Below are 17,805 nucleotides of genomic sequence, written 5' to 3'. Positions count from 1 at the left end.
AAACCACATACCCATTTCCAGATCTCATTCCAACCCTCAGCCAGGCAACTACTAATCTACTTTCTATCTCCCTAAGTTTACCTCTTCTGGGCTTTTCTTTTTTTGTTGTTTCATTTTTTGAGACAGGGTCTCACTCTGTCATCCAGGCTGGATGGAGAGCCATGGGCTCAGTCACAGCTTACTGCAGCCTCCACCTCCTAGGCTCATGCGATCCTCCCATCTCAGCCTCCCCAGTAGCTGGGACTACAGCCACACACCACCACACCTGGCTGAGTTTTGTGTTTAACCACTGACTGACTGTGGTTAAAGAGAATCAGGCAAGAATCAGGGTGTTACCTCTTCCAGGTCGGGAGAGAATGCTCTCCTCTACATTTCTGCAGCCCCTCTGCATGGCTGGGGTCCCAGCACTGGTCACCCAAGGCTGACCTTTTCTCTCTCCCCTGGCTGACCTGGCAGCTCTCTGGGAACAGGGGGTGTGCCATGTTCACCTCTGTTCCCAGCTCCTCCCTGGGCCTAGTGCAGAGTGGGTAGCAGGCACTGAATGGCTGAAATGACAGTCTCTCCTAGGCTGGGTGTGGTGACTCTCACCTACAATCCCAACACTCTGGGAGGCCGAGGAGGGAGGATGGCTTGAGCCCAGGAGTTTAAGACCAGCCTGGGCAATATAGCCAGATCATATCTCTACTAAAATTAGCTGGGTGGGGTGGTACATGCCTATAGTCCCAGCTACTCAGGGTGCTGCGGTGGGAGGATGGCTGGAGCCCAGGAGTTCGAGGCTGCAGTGAACTGTGATCATGCCCCTGCACTCCAGCCTGGGCCACAGAGCAGGTCTCTGTGTCTGGCTGCTGTCTGTGCTCCCCGCCTTGCGCCTGGGTCCTGTAAACCTGTGACCTCTGCTGTCTCTGAAATATTAAAAAAAAAAATAATTCTCCTGCAGTAGCTCTGGGTTTGCAGATTTAGAAAGCTGGGCCTGGGGTCTCAGGATGGGTGGGCCTCCTCCTGGTGTGAGGTGGCTGAGGACAGTACCAGGCTGGACTCAGGGCTCATGGGGGAAGGTGGGGAGCTGCTGGATGTGAAAGGGCTGGGAGGACCCCCTGCCTGGCTCCTTGCTCTGCTGCCCCTGTTGGGGGTGGGCCTGGAGCCGGGGCTCACTGGGTTCTAGAACAAGGCCCGCCGGTGCTCTACGCTCATCCTCACTGCCTGCCATCCTGGCTTGTCCTGGCTTCCCCAGGGGCAGCTGTCATCCACCCCAGCTCTGGGTGGCCCCTGCCCCTTCCTTGTCAGATTCGGTCCCCAGTGGGGTGCCCCACCCCATGGGATTTGATGTCATGACCCTTTCATGCTTAAAAGGAGCAGCATCTGGTGGGAGGCGGCCAGCTCAGCGTGTGCGTCCCAGGCCTGGCTGTCCATTGAAGGAGCTGCAGGTGGCACAGCCCCATGTTCCTCTCCCACACTTGATGGGCGCCACGGTGCCACCCTACTCTGTGTCTTGTCTGACTTGAAAAGTTTCTGTTAGACACATTAACTGCTAGCAGTCAATGTGTCTGCTCCCCAACTCCTTACCCACCTGTGGCAAGATGAGGGCTGTGGAACCTTCCAGAAGGGCAGTGTGTGGCCAAGGCTGACCCCCTGGAGCAGAGCTCTGGCTTCCAGTCCAGCCTCAGACAGTGCAGAGTGGCTCTCAGCCTTAGCATTTCGTCTGTCCTGCTTTCTTGAGAAGATGCAAAAACATGTGGACTTTCTCTTTTTTTTTTTTTTTTGAGAAGGAATCTTGCTCTGTTGCCCAGGCTGGAGTGCAGTGGCATGATCTCAGGTCACTGCAACCTCCACCTCCCGCGTTCAAGCAAGTAGCTTGGATTATAGGCGTGCACTACCACACCAAGCTAATTTTTGTATTTTTACTAGAAACGAGGTTTCACCATGTAGCCCAGGCTGGTGTCGAACTCCTGACCTCAAGTGATCCACCCACCTCGACCTCCTAAAGTGCTGGCATTACAGGCATGAGCCACCGAGCCCAGCCAAAAACATGTGCACTTAAAGCGCCCTTAGGGCAGTGCCTGGCCACAGGGGCTCAGTCAGTAAATGGAGGAGAGGCCCAGGAAAGCTTCGCCCTCCTCGCCTCCAAGCTGGCCTTGCACTTCCTTTGTGTTGGGCTGCAGCCATCAGCTGTCTCCCTCTGGATGTGGGGGGGGGCAGTGGATGGGAGCAGGACTGCCTCCTTCTTGCTGGAGGCCGTGGGGTGCAGGCGGGGGAGGATTTCTTTCCATAATTGGCTGAGGAGAATCTCAAGTAGGGTTTCAAGATAAAATACAAGACATGCAGTTATCTAGGTAAACAATGAGTACTGTATGCTAAAAAATATATTAATTGTTATTGATTGTAAATTCAAACTTACCTGGGCATCCTACGTTTTTATTTGTGAAATCTGTCAACCCTAGCACTAAGCTTCATCCTGATTGGCCAGCCCTAGGCTGAATGACAGGCCTCAGCCACTACGTGCAGGGGCTGGGACTAGTCTAAGCCATCAGGTTAATCCTGTGGGAGGGGGTGGAGTATGGGTGTCAACCACTGGGCTGAAGGGCTGAGGGGTGCTGGGGAGACCACCCTCGTCCCCCACCACCTCCGGGAAGACAACTATTGTGTGTCCTTCTCCTGCCCACCCTGGAAGACTGACTGGAATGCAAAATCCATAGTCCCAGGTGACAATCGACCCTCGGTCCCTCCTCGTCGCTATTGAACCAGGGGCTCACCCGTTTTGCAGATAGAGGGAGTGAGGCAGGGATCCTGGGGACAAAGTTGGCCAGCCACTGAACAGCTCATCACAGAGCGGCACCTGTTTGGCACCTCTCTCTTTTTTTTTTTTTTCTTCTTCTTCTTCTTCTTCTTCTTCTTCTTCTTCTTCTTCTTCTTTTCTTCTTCTTTCTTCTTCTTTTTTCTTTTTTTAAGACGGAGTCCCACTCTGTCACCCAGGCTGGAGTATGGTGGCGCAATGTCAGCTCACTGTCACCTCTGCCTCTCGACCTCAAGCAATTCTCTTGACCCAGCCTCCTGAGTAGCCGGGATTACCGGCATGCGCCACCATGCCTGGCTAATTTTTTGTATTTTTAGTAGAGAAGGGATTTCACCATTTTGGTCAGGCTGGTCTTGAACTCCTGACGTCAGGTGAATCCCCCACCTTGGCCTCGAAAAGTGCTGGGATTACAGGCATGAGCCACCGCACCCGGCCTATTTGGCATCTCTTAATCTTTTTATGCCTGGGATTTTGACAGGGCTGGAACACTGCTGTCACACCCACCAACCAGGAGGTACTGTCGCCCATCACGTCTGTCTCAGACTGGGGAGGACGTTGTGAGGTATTGTTCTTTATCTGGGGCCCAGAGTGTGCTGGCAGCTAAACCCCATTAGGGAGGGTCACTCGTGCTGTCACAGAGGCCCAGGCTGCAGAAATGACTGGCCCAGGTGACTTGGTGACTAAGGAGGCAGGCTGAGCTCCAACCTAGGGCTGCTGGTTTCTGATCCCAGAGAGGCTCTTTCTGCCCACACCAGCCCAACTGAACTTGACTTTCAAGGTCTCTTTCCAGGGAAGACCTGGGGACTTTCAGCTTTGTAATCCTACCCGCCCCTCGTACTTACTATACTCAAGCACAAAGGAATGCACCAGAACCTGCCTGCCCCCAACCTTTTTTTAAAGACAGGGTCTTCCTATGTTGCCCAGGCTAATCTTGAACTCCTGGGCTCAAGTGATTCTCTCATTTCAGTCTCCGAGTAGCTGGAATCACAGGCATGTGCCATCATGCCCAGTACCCGCCTCTTTTTTGAAAGGCTACAAAGGGGCCCTCCTGGGTCTGGGGGTTAAGAAGTGAGAGCCTGAGTCCCCCCTCTTCTTAGAAGCTGGATACAATGACCCACTAGTACTCCTGGCCAAATACATGATGATTCTAGGTGGTACACAGGTGAGCCAGGTTTTCTTTCGTAGTTACTTTCTGTAAAGCCATAGGGGGTAAAAGTATAAGGAGCCCCTTAAACTGTGTCTTCACCAGGTTGTGATAGAGTACTTTCACTTCTAGTGAATAATGAATGTTTGTGCGGTCCTGCTGTAATACAGCCATTAGGTGAGTGGCAGTGAAGATCAAATGCGTGGAGATGGCAAATCCTCAGGGATCGGGGAGCCTGGGGTGAAATTTGGCAAATGCCGTCTCCGTGGAAGCCGCTGGAAGCCACAGCCCACAGTTTCCTCCTCCCTGAACTTCCCACTGCAGATGCAGCCAAGCTCTGTTGATGGGCTTGGAAAGAGTGACTGCAAGCTGGCCTGCCTCGGAGGTCAGAGTGACCGGGAGCAGGCACCATGCCTGCAGCCTGATGCGCCACGCCCAGCTTGGTCAGCAGCTCCCATGGCCCATGGTGGCCCATCCCCTTGGCCTGCTTGTGGGTCAGGGGCTGGAACTCTCCCAGACCAGGAGCTTCCTGTCTCTGGCTCACTCCCTCTGCTGACATCTGAGGAACCCCCCTATACCCCGTCCCTGTCAGAGCCAGGTCGGCAACCCCCCTCCTCTGAGTCCTGCCCGGCTGCTCCACCGCACCTTCTTGCCAGGACTCTAGGAGGTGACGGGGTGCAGTCGGACACCCATTTAATAGATGCCCCCCAGCCAACTGGTATGTCTAATGCAGCACAAAGCTCAGATGGCCAAAACTGGGACCTCAGCTCTGCCACTTCCCCTCCATACCTCATTGAGGCCTTGTGCAGATTGAACAAGCTGAAATAGTAACGCACTTGGAGCAGGGCGTGGCATACAGGAAGCGCCATATAAGTGCACAATCCTGCCGATGCTGCGGTTAAGCCTCTGGGCTCTCAGCCAGCATCATTGCTCATTCTTGATTCACTTGCATTTTGGGAGCATTGCGACTTTGAGGTATAAGTCCCTTTTCTTTTGAGAGAGGGTCATGCCACTATCAGGCTGGAGTTCAGTAGCACGATCATAGCTTACTGCAGCCTCGAACTCCTGGCCTCAAGCAATTCTCTCACTTCAGCCTCCTGAGTAGCTAGGATTACAGGTGCACCACCATGCCCAGCTAATTTTTAAATTTATGGTGTGAGGCCGGGCGCGGTGGCTCACGCCTGTAATCCCAGCACTTTGGGAGGCTGAGGCGGGTGGATCACGAGGTCAAGAGATCAAGACCATCCTGGTCAACATGGTGAAACCCCGTCTCTACTAAAAATACAAAAATTAGCTGGGCATGGTGGCGTGTGCCCGTAATCCCAGCTACTCAGGAGGCTGAGGCAGGAGAATTGCCTGAACCCAGGAGGTGGAGGTTGCGGTGAGCTGAGATCACGCCATTGCACTCCAGCCTGGGTAACAAGAGCGAAGCTCCGTCTCAAAAAAAATAAAATAAAATAAATTTATGGTGTGGAAATGGGCTCTTGCTATGTTGGCCAGGCTGGTCTCGAATTCCTGGCCGCAAACGATCCTTCCACCTCAGCTTCTCAAAGTGCTGGGATTCTAGGCATGAGCCACCGTGCCTGGTTGTGTCAGGTTTTGGATGTGTGGAGGGAGCAGGCACTGTCTGCAGAGGACACAGGCAGATGGCGGGATGGTGTCTCCACCCACTCTCAGCTCCTTCCTAGCTCTGGCCTGTGCCCAGCCAGGGTGATGGGGTGCGGTGTCCAGGAGCCCAAGAAATGGGATGGAGACCGTTGGGTCAAACATGTCTTAAGCAGAGTCAGCCCTGACTTCGGGATGGGAGTCGCTCTTATCAGTGCTTCACTCTGAGGCACTTCTTCTGGGGGATAGATCCCCAGGTAGAGGCCAGGAGAAAGGGAGAGGCTGGGACATGTGAAGTCCTGGCAGGTCACCCCTGCGCACTGCAAAACGTGCTATCTTTTCATCGTGAGAACGTTTTTTTTTTTTTTTTTTGAGATACGATCCTGCTCTATTGCCCAGATGAGTGCAGTGGCGTGATCTTGGCTCACTGCAACGTCCGCCTACCTTGTTCAAAACATTCTTGTGTCTCAGCCTCCTAAGCAGCTGGGAGTGTAGGTGCTCACCACCACGCCTGGCTACTGTTTGTATTTTAGTAGGGATGGGGTTTTACCATGTTGGCCAAGCTGGTCTCCAACTCCTGACCCCAAGGGATCCTGCTTCAGTCTCCCAAAGTGCTGGGATTACAGGTGTGAGCCACTGCACCTGGCGAGAATCTCCTCTTGATAGCTGATAAGTCTGACCCCTTGTAAGCATCAGGGCATGGCCAAGTGTGCACGGCGGAATATGTTCTGGTTTTTGAGGTGCCGTGGTAGAATTGTCTCTGGGTCCTAGGGGCTCATTCTTCCAGGGGAGAAGGCATGGAAAGGGACCAGGGCAAGTTTCAAGGAGGAAATGTCTGCAAAGGAGTCGGTCTTGGGACAGAGCAGAGGTATCCCAGGAGGAGGGAACTGGCTGTGCAAAGGTTGCGGGGCACTAAGGAGCCTGTGGTCAGCTCGAAGGGGTGGCTTGAAGCCCATCAAGCTGTTATTCCGGGGTTTTTTTGTTTGTTTGAGACTGAGTCTCACTCTGTCACCCAGGCATGGTGGCTCACACCTGTAATCCCTGAATTTTGGGAGGCCAAGGCGGACAGATCTCTTGAGGTCAGGAGTTTGAGACCAACCCAGCCAACATGGTGAAACCCCATCTCTACTAAAAGTACAAAAAGTTAGCCAGGTGTGGCGGCAGTCGCCTGTAATCCCAGCTACTTGGGAGGCTGAGGCAAGATAACGGCTTGAACTTGGGAAGCAGAGGTTGCAGGTTGCAGAGCCGAGATTGTGCCACTGCACTCCAGCCCAGGCGACAGTGTGAGGCTCTGTCTTAAAAAAAAAAACAACCTGAGGAAGCGGAGTGAACCAGCCCAGCTCATCCTCCCCACATTGTCCCCGCACCTCCACTGCCACTGGGCATGCTGAGAGCTCTCGGACCCGTGCAGCAATGTCTTCACTCCCAGCCTTCCCAGGCCCAGGAACCAACTCCTCCCCATCCCCCAGACTGAGACAGCCCAGAGAGCCTGTGCTGCAAATGCTACCTCCTCTTGGAAGACTTCCCTTCCCTCCGACCCTGTCCCATTGGTAGCCTTCACAATCATTACCCTCCTCCACCCCACCCAGTTTCTAGGAAGTTCAGAGCAGCCCTGGACCCCTTTCAGCCCTGCCCGGCAGGTGTCCTGACACACATGTGACCTGTCGTGGCCAGATTCCACACGGGTGTTTAATTGTTACTTATTTCCTTTACCACACATGTGAATGTACAGCTGTCTGCAAGAATTCCCGGGCTGAGCAGCATTTGAGTCAGCGCTCCGGTGCACGCCTGCGTGCGGGTGTCTGGGTGTACGTGAGCCCACCCATGCATATTGGTTTGGTAGACTTACATCTCCATTATGGAAAATTTCAAAAATGCGCAGTAGAGAAGACCGAGCTGTCATTCCGGCGGCCCCACCCTGGTTTCAGCAGCAGCAGAATTTTGCCAATCTAGTTTCACCTCCTTGCCGACTCCCTCTCCAGCCTCTTCCCTCTTGGCTGGAGTATTTCAAAGTGAATTGCTGACATCATACCATGCACATCATATTTGAAAACTTTACATTTTGAAATCATAATAGATCCACAGGAAATTGCAAAGAACACCGAGAGGCTCTGTTTATCTTTCACCTAGTTCCCCCCAATGTACAGCTCACAGCTACACTATTCAACGTCCAATAGTATCTGTCATATCAAAACTTGGTAATTGACATTGGTGTTAATAAAATGTGTGTATAGTTTTGTTTTTTATTATTTTGAGACAATCTGTCTCTGCTGCCCAGGCTGGAGTACAATGATGCGATCTTCGCTCACTGCCTCTGCCTCCTGGATTCAAGCAATTGTCATGCCTCAGCCTTCTGAGTAGCTGGGATTACAGGCGCCCACCACCACAACCAGCTCATTTTGCTTTTTTGTGGGTTTTTTTTTTTTTTTTTTTTTTTTTTTTTTTTTTTTTTTTTGAGATGGAGTCTTGCTCTGTCACCAGGCTGGAGTGCAGTGGTGCAATCTCGGCTGACTGTAACCTCTGCCTCCCAAGTTCAAGCGATTCCCCTGCCTCAGCATCCAAAGAGGCTGGGACTGCAGGCATGCACCACCATGCCCGGCTGGTTTTCTGTATTTCAGTAGAGACGGGGTTTCACCATGTTGGCCAGGATGGTCTCGATCTCCTGACCTCGTGATCCGCCTGCCTCGGCCTCCCAAGGTGCTGGAATTACATACGTGAGCCACCGCGCCCAGCTTGCATTTTTAAGAGAGACAGGGTTTCACCATGTTGGCCAGGCTGGCCTTGAACTCCTGGCCTCAAGTGATCCGCCCACCTTGGCCTCCCAAAGTGCTGGGATTACAGGCGTGAGCCACCCTGCCAGGCTGCATGTGTAGTTTTATGCCATTTTGTCCATGTGTAGATTCACACAACCACCACTGCAACAAAAACAGAGCCACCCTGTCACGACCAAGATCCCAGGTAGTCACACTCACCCCATTCTGCCTCTGTCCCTGTCAGCCGCTGATCTGGTCTCCATCTCTGTAACTTTGTCATTTGAGAATGCCATAGGAATAGAATCATCCGGGATGGGACTTTTGAGGTTGGCTTTTTCCCCCAGGCGGCATAAACGCCCTTGAGATCATCCAAGCTGTGGCAAGTATTGGCAGCTCATTCGTCTTATCGCCCAGTGGTATTGCGCGGTGTGGACGGACCATGGTTTGGTGAAGCATTCGCCTAACGAGAGGCATCTGTGCTGTTTACAATTTGGAGCTCTTATGAATAAAGCAGCCGCAGGTTTCCATGTGGACATCAGCTTTCATTTTTCTGGGCTAAATGCCCAGGAGTATGATTGTATAAATGTCTAAGTTTATATTCCGTTTTCAGGAAACAGACAAGCTCTTCTCCAGATTGGCTGTGCAGGTGGACCGTTGGAGGGGGAAAGGGAAGCATCTGTTGCTGGTGGCCCAAGGAGCTGGCCTTGGTGATCTCAAGCAGCCTGTGTTTAGCTCCCACTACCCAGCACTTACTGTGTCCCGGGTGCTGTGCTAGGTCCCTGTTACAGGATCTTTAGTTCCCACTTTACAGAAGAGAAAACTAAAGTTAGCAGGCTGAGCAAACTGGCCCCAAGCCACTGCTAGCAAGTAGGAGCATCCGAATTCAGATCCAGGCTGGGCGCAGTGGCTCATGCCTGTAATCCCAGCACTTTGGGAGGCCTAGGGGGGCAGATCACTGGAGGTCAGGAGTTGGAGACCAGCCTGGGCCACATGGTGAAGCCCTGTCTCTACTAAAAACACAAGAATTAGCCAGGCGTGGTGATGGAAGCCTGCAGGCCCAGCTACTCAGGAGGTTGAGGCACGAGAATGGCTTGAACCTGGGAGACAGAGGCTGCAGCAAGCTGAGATTGCACCACTGCACTCCAGCCTGGATGACAGACCCTGTCTCAACAAAAAGAAGAATTCAAATCCAGCCCTATTGGGGTTAATATTCAACCTGGTTGAGTGGCAGGAATTGGTGCTGAATGTTTTGAGGGGACAGTGAGTAGACCAGGGGAGCTGAGGGGAAGCTGTGGCAGGAGGAATACAGATTCCACGGACAGGAGGGGAGAAAGCCTGGCTGCTTCTCTTTCCTGGCCAGACTGACCTGGCTCCTGCCCCCTGACCTTTGCCCTGTGTCCCTCCTTTCGCCATCACAGGGGAAGCTGTTGCTCTGTTGCTCCTGGGTCCCCTTGGTCTCGACGGGTGCTTCTGTCTCCCCTGGCACCTCAGTCCTGCGGGGGAGAATCCTCACGCGGCCCCATCTTCACCTAGAACCCCCAGCCGCCCCATTGTCTTGGGAAGCAGTGGGTAACACAGAAAACTTGCTCTTCGTCCAGCGCTGCTGCCAGCTCTGAGCCTGCGCCCTCTTTGTGGGGCTTTGGTTGGGGAAGGGGCTATTGGTGGTGAGGATGGCGATGCCTACCCTCTGCTGGCCTCTGTGGGTGGTGCCTGAGTATATGATTGCTCATGACCGGCATGACTGCCAGGCAACAGATGATGCTACCACCACTTCAGAGACACACAGCGTGGGGCTCAGCTAGGTGAAGCTCATCCAGCCCACAAGTGGCAGAGCTGGGATTCGAAATCATGTCCATCTGACTCCAAAATCTGAGCTAAGCAGTTAGGAACGGTGTCTTTTTTTCTTTTCTTTTTTTTTTTTTTTTCGAGACAGAGTTTCACTCTGTTGCCCAGGCTGGAATACAGTGGCGCTATCTCGGATCTCTGCAACCTCTGCCTCCCAGGTTCACGTGACTCTCTTGCCTCAGCCTCCTGAGTAGCTGGGGTTATAGGTGCTCACCACCACACCTGGCTAACTTTTTATGTTTTTAGTAGAGATGGGGTTTCACCATGTTGGCCAGGATGTTCTCGAACTCCTGACCTCAAGTGGTCCGCCTGCCTCGGCCTCCCAAAGTGCTGGGATTACAGGCGTGAGCCCCTGCGCCCGGCCCTCAAGGGTGTCTTGTCAATGCTGGTGGAGGGGGATTGTCTTTCACGCCCAGGATGGGGCAACCTGGGGCTCTGTGGTATGTGGTCTCAGGTACAAGTTGTCCAGCTGCCTGCCTGTGGGTCCTCTGGGGTCCAGGTGCCTTTCCACAGGGACCTTTCTCTGCTCAGGAGCCACCAGAGGGCTCAGTGTGAACCCTATGCTTCTGCTCTGTCCCCCCATGGCTCTTAGGTGAAGCCTCCACTCTGGCCTGAGGTCACAGGCCTGCCCTTAGTCACAGCTCACCCTCCTAGCTGTGTGAGCCAAGGCAGATGGCTCAGGCTCTCTGAGCCTCCTCATCTCTTCCAAGTGGGGAAATCAGTGTTTCCCATTTCAGTAAGGCCCAGCCATGGACACGCTGCTGACCTGAAAGACACTCGGTGGTCAGAAGGAGGCTGTTGGGCCTGGAGGGTGAGGCCCCTGCACCCCTGGCCCCAGCCCTGGTCCCTACATGCAGTGTGACTCAGAACAAGTGGCTTTAGCTTTCTGGGTCTCCTTTCCCACCTGGTGAAGATGGCCCTTCCAACAGGTTTGCATGGCTGGCCGAGGAGGCGGCTCTTTGTGAATCGTGAGGTGCTACATACATGTGAAGCTTTTCTGCTTCGTCAAACCACAAGCTTGGGACTCTGTATTTTTAATTTCTGAGTCTGCTTCTCTTTCATGGCTCTGATTTTGTTGTTGTTGTTGATCTAATTTTTCTGTAAAGATGGATTGTCACTATGTTGCCCAGGCTGGTCTCGAACTCCTGGGCTCAAGAGATCCACCTGCCTCTGCCTCTGCCTCCCAAAGTTCTGGGATTACAGGTGGAGCCAGTATACCCCGCCTGATTTTGTTTTTTAAAGTTTAGCTGGGCAAGCATATTTCTGGTCAAATCACAGTATCTGAATATCTGCACAGCTGGGGGAGTGGGGAGCAGGATCCCTTCCTCCAGGCGCTTGCTTCGGTTGGATATTTCCTGAGCATCTGTTGTGTGCCAGGCCCAGTGCTGGGATGGAGAAAGAAGCCAGGCAGGGTGTCGGCCCTAGAGGCACCCCTGGTCCACTGGGACATCAGTAGTAAAGAGCCCATCTGATCCCGGGTGGTAGGCACTGCAAATGAGGGGCGTTGCAGGAGGGAACCTGATCACCCTCCAACACCAGGCTGGGTGGAAGACGGCTGATCAGGGAACTTCCTGAAGGCACAGGAATCCCAGATGAGTTGTAAGAGATCGAGGGGGTCTGGGTAGGCAGAGAAGTGGAGAGAGAACCTTCCAAGCAGAAGGAACAGCACAAGCAAAGGCTGGGGGTATGAGTGCAGTCACACAGCCTCCTCAGCCTCCATGAATCGCAGGCATGTGAACTGCCCAAATCCCCGCCACAGGGCACTTCCTGCTGGATAATGAGGTTCACCTTAACACTGGGCTGCTTCTACCACACCCAGTTTGCACCTTGGACCGGTGAGGTGTCCTTCTCTGTCCTCAAGTTTTCCAAAACCAGCCCTTTGCCTGTCTGGCTATCTATCATCTATTCATTGATCTATTTACCCATCCATCTATCAATTGATTTAACTATGCATGTTTTCATCTGTCTCTTCATTTGTCATTTATCCGTCCATATAATCTAGCCATTCATTTATAAGGCATTCATCCATCCCTTCATCTATCTATCCTGTATATCCATCTAATCATCTGTTTCTCTATGTCTGTGTTCACCTGTCCATCCACCCTTCCTTCCTTCCTTCCTTCCTTCCTTCCTTCCTTCTGTCTGTCCATCTGTCCATCCATCCACCATTCCATCCACCCTTCCATCCACCTATTCAGCCAGCCAGCCACACATCCAACAAATATTTGTTGAGCGCTGACAGTGTGCCAAGATCTGCTGGGCAAAGCCTTGGTGGGGAGGTGCAGGACAAGTGATGAGCAGATGTGGGCTGAGGTGTGCCTCACTCCCTGCCAGGGCCCTGCCCAAGACAGGCACAGACTTGTCCCTGAGGTTCCTCCCCATCCTTGGCTGCCTAGTCTTGTTAGGAGGGAGGCGGCCTTCACCTCTGGGCTTGGGAAAATGTCCCTGGCATTCTGCTCTTGAGAGCGTCACTGCATTAGTCTGTTTTTGTACTGCTGTAAGAACTGCCTGAGACAGGGTAATTTATAAAGGAAAGACGTTTAGTTGACGCATAGTTCAGCATGGCTGGGGAGGCCTCAGGAAACTTACAATCATGACAGAAGGTGAAGGGGAAGCAAGCACCTTCTTCACAAGATGGCAGGACGAAGTGCTGAGCAGAGTGGGGAAGGGCCCCTTATAAAACTAGATCTCGTGATAACTCACCATCATAACAGTACAGATGAAATCAGCCCCATGAGTCCATTGACCTCCACCTAGTCTCTCCCTTGACATGTGGGGATTACAATTCAAGATGAGATTTGGGTGGGGACACGAAGCCTAACTGTATCAGTCACCTCTGCAGACAGAGGGTGAGAAAATGCGCCCAGACCACTGAAGGCCACACTCTCCTCAGGCCACCTGCCTCCCCCGTGCTCTGGCCTCAGACACCACCGCCTCACTGCCTTTCTAGGGATGGATGAACCCTGGGCATACTCAGGCACTGCTGCAGATCCGTTCAGCTTTTCTTCCTCATCCCAGGTCTTTGTGTTTCCAGATAAGATGCCAAATATTTGTGCTGCCCACTGAGCATTTTTTTGGTTTTGTTTTGTTTTGTTTTTTGAGATGGAGTTTCACTCTTGTTGCCCAGGCTAGAGTGCAATGGCGCGATCTCGGTTCACTGCAACCTCCGCCTCCCGGGTCCAAGTGACTCTCCTGCCTCAGCCTCCCGAGTAGCTGGGATTACAGGCATGCGCCACCACACCCAGCTAATTTTGTATGTTTAGTAGAGATGGGGTTTCTCCATCTTGCAGGTGGTCTTGCACTCCCGACCTCAGGTGATCTGCCTGCCTCAGCCTCCCAAAGTGCTGGGATTACAGGCGTGAGCCACTGTGCTCGACCACATTTTTTTTTTTTTTTTTACAAGATGGGATCTTGCTATGTTGGTCAGGTTGGCCTTGAACTCCTGGCCTTAAGCAATCCTCCCATCTTGGCCTCCCAAAATGTTGGGATTACAGGTGTGAGCCACAGTGCCCAGCTCCATTGATCTTCTTGGTTAGTCCATTCTCAGCTAGTCCCAGAGCCTCAAGACAGCCTTTTTAGTTCTTGGGAAAGCCACAGTTACCACTGATGTCACTGAGGAGCCCTTCTTATGTCCCTAAACCAGCAGACTTAAGACCTGGGCTTGTATCTGTTCATTTACGATGTGAAAATTCCAATCCACTACCCCTCAGGTTCAGGGGGCTCCAGGGTGCAGGTGGGGCTGGGTAAGGATGCCCCCCACTGCAGAACCAAAGTGCCAGGGAAGGCAGGGCCACCCACTGGGACCTAGAAGACCCAGCTGGCAATAGAGCAGTGTTTCTGCCTGTGATGGACAGAGTAAGGGCCTTGGGCAAAGAATGAGAGGCATGAGTCAGCCTGGCCAGGAAATAGCAGAAGCCGGGCCCCTTCAATGCTCCTGTCATTGGGGTCTGTGATCCCCTGCCAGGCTTGCCCTCCCAACACCCCTGATCTTCGTTGTCCCCCGAGACCACGGGTCATGGTGCAGAGCTGACATCATCCGACGTGTCTGCCATGGTCATCCACCTGCACAAGATGACACTCTCAGATCATTCCAGGTGACAGGTGAACCTGTGTGACTTCCATAATCAGGAAAAAATATTAAACTGCTCCCAGCACTTTGGGAGGCCGAGGTGGGTGGATCACGAGGTCAGGAATTCAAGACCAGCCTGGCCAAGATGGTGAAACCCTGTCTCTACTAAAAATACAAAAAAAAAAAAAAAATTAGCTGGGCATATGGTGGCAGGCACCTGTAATCCCAGCTATTCAGGAGGCTGAGGCAGTGAGCTGAGATGCAAGAATTGAATGAGCAATCCAAGAACTGTTTGAACCCGGGAGGCAGAGATTGCAGTGAGCTGAGATCACGCCGCTGCACTCCAGTCTGGCAACAGAGCAAGACTCTGTCTTTAAAAATATATATATATTAAGCTGCGTGTACCCATGCATACCAGTTTCCTAGGGGTATTGCAAAAAATTACTGCAAACAGGGTGGCTTAAAACCACAGAAATGGGTTTTCTCAGAGCTCTGTAGGCCAGAAGACAGAAATCAAGTCATCCACCAGGGCCATTGGGTATATTCACAGGCAGCTGGGGTGAAAATTTTAACATATCTTTTTGGGGAACATAATTGGGCTCACAGCACCATAAGGTCCTGATTTTGTTTAAAAACCACATTCATGGCTGAGCGCAGTGACTCATACTTATAATCCCAGCACTTTGGGAGGCCAAGGCAGGAAGATTGCTTGAGGGGTTCAAAACCAGCCTGGGCAACATAGCCAGACCCTGTCTCTACAAAAAATTTAAAAAATTAGCCCGGTCTGGTGGCGTACACCTGTAGTCCCAACTCCTTGGGAGGCTGAAGGAGGAGGACCACTTGAGTCCTGGAGGTAGAGGCTGCAGTGAGCCATGATGGTGCCACTGCACTCCAGCCTGGGCCACAGAGTGAGAACCTGTCTCTAAAAAATGTTTTAATTTGAAAGACAAAAGAACACGCACTTTCACATCATGTTCTGTTTCTTGATCCAGATACTAGTTACATGGGAGTTTTTGCCCTAAAAATCCATCAAGCTATACGTTTATGATGCATGCATTTTTCTGCAGATACATTGTATTTCAGGCAACATATTCCAAAACACACACGTGCTGACAACAGCCGATGTGCCACGGGGTCAAGAGAGGCCTCCCTGGGTGGTGGGTTTGTGGATTCAGTTCACTTTCTCCCAAGAGTTCCGAGTTGACGGCAATAAGCCTGCATTCACTTTGTGGCACAAAAACAGAAAATAAATGTGTGCATGTGTGCCGTTAACAAAGTGCTGGACATGGCATCTTTGCTCCCAGATCCTTCCTGGTCCCCAAAACTATGGTAAAAGGTGGTGAGGATTCGAATGGAAATTTGGCTGCCTCAGGATTCTTTCCGAATTCATATTTTTAGCGCCATTACGCACCGCTTCAAATGTCTTGCTAATGATTTGTGGTCCTGATTATCCGAACTGTCTTTCTGCGGAGTCATCTGTGTGGCTCCAGCCGGAATCTCACCTGTGTCCTCTTCCGGAGGGCGAGGTAATAATAGCACTGACTTCATGGGTGGCCAGGAGGCTTAGTTGGGATAATGCACATGAAACCCCATGCCCAGGGCTCTGGCACAGGGGAGCAGCTGCCACAAGTACCCTCCTGATAAAGGAATACCCAGACTGCGGGGCAGGCGCCTCAGGGGCCTCGGTTCATGGCTCAGCTTGTTTGGGGAAGTCTGAGACCCTCCCCTGTTCCACGTGATCATCCCTGTGGGATGGACAGGAATGCTGGGGGCTGCCCGTCCCTGGCATGTTTCCCTGTTTTGTTCCCCCGCTTTATTTATTTATCTGAGAGGGAGTCCTGCTCTGTCATCAAGGCTGGAGTGCCGTGGTGCCATCTCAGCTCACTGCAACCTCCACCTCCTGGGCTCAAGTGATTCTCTTGCCTCAATCTTCCGAGTAGCTGGGACTGTAGGTGCTCACTACCACAACCAGCTACTTTTTGTATTTTTAGTAGAGATGGGATTTTACCATGTTGGTGAGGCTAGTCTCGAACTCCTGACCTTAAGTGATCTGCCCACCTTGGCCTTCCAAAGTGTTGGGATTATAGATGTGAGCCACCGCGCCTGGCCCCTAGTTGGCCCCCTTTTAATGAATGTTGGTGCCCTTTTCCCTCTGTCTTCCTCATTTGTTGGGGTTGTGTACTATTTCATCCTATGCGTTTAAGGCGACGTGCTGTGACGGCTGTTCCGTGATCACAGGAAAGCTCAGATGAAGCTGATGGCAGTGAGATGATGGCAGGATGGGAGGAGACAGACAGAGAGGGGACATGTGTCATTCTATCTCCTGGATCTCTACTCCCACCCAACCCCACCAGGGCTTTGGAATTTGGGCTGAATTGTGTATAAACCTGGTCTCCTTGGGCAGTATCTGTCCAAATTACCAATGCAGAAACCCTCCGTCCCAGATGGTCTGCTGCCCAGTAGCAATCCTACAGATAAACTGGGGCTTGTGAGACCTTATTTACCTAGGAGGTTATTTTTTTTGCAACATTGTAAAGCGAAAGATGGAAACAACCTAAACACTCTTCAGCAAGGCACTAGTTAAAAATAAATGCCGATAGGCGTGGCGGCTCGTCCTATAATCCCAGCACCTGGAAGGCTTAGGCAGGTGGATCACAAAGTCAGGAGACAGAGACTATCCTGGCCAACAGGGTGAAATCCTGTCTCTACTAAAAAATACAAAAACTAGCTGGGCATGGTGGAGCGTGATCCTACCATGGTAATCCCAGTTACTCAGCAGGCTGAGGCAGGAGAATCCCTTGAACCTGGGAGTCGGAGGTTGCAGTGAACTGAGATCGCGCCATTGCACTCCAGCATGGCAACAGAGTGAGACTCCATCTCAAATAAATGAATAAATAAATGGCACGATATGTATAACTGAATATACGATGCAACTGTGAAAAACCAGGGAGGAACCCTTTCCAAGTTTTATTAGGTAAGACAAGCAAGTATGCAGAAAGCAAGTATACCTCTTTGTGTAAGAAGGGGAGGGCGTGAAAATATGTTTGTGCAAGCTTACATTTGCATAAACTATCGCTACTTACTGAATGGCAAAATGTTCCTTATGTAGGTGGAGGTGAAACTTCGTGGTTAGGGGACATGGCTGGGGCGGGATTCAGATTTGTTCATCGCCATTTGGTGGACCATGTGCATGCACAAGGTTTCAACCTTTTCCACTTAGAAAAATGTAGCATGGTTCAAACATAGCATGTTTTGAAGGTAGCTGTTGGAGTTTGAGTGTCACACTGGATCTTGTTTCAGCCGCTCAGCTGTATGACCTTGGATAAGTTACCCAACTGCTCCGTTTCCCCATAGACGGAATGCAGTTCCAACCTGAAATAAACTATGCCCAGCGCCCAGCATGAGTTAGTGGTGACAGTGGGCTTCCTGAAAGCACAAAAGTTTCAGACAGCTTGCTGGGGGCCAGCTGTGAGCATTCTCCTACCCAGCTGCTGTTTGTGTCTTACCTATGCGTTAGGGATCCTGACGTGATGGGAGTTGCTCATTACCAGTGGAGGGGCCTCACCCTCTTCAACCTCGCCTGCCCCTCCTCCCCTCC

The sequence above is a fragment of the Cebus imitator genome, unplaced genomic scaffold (genome assembly GCF_001604975.1).
Source record: "Cebus imitator isolate Cc_AM_T3 unplaced genomic scaffold, Cebus_imitator-1.0 Scaffold122, whole genome shotgun sequence".
NCBI lineage: Eukaryota > Metazoa > Chordata > Mammalia > Primates > Cebidae > Cebus > Cebus imitator.
Note: the sequence above shows the minus strand (reverse complement) of the source record.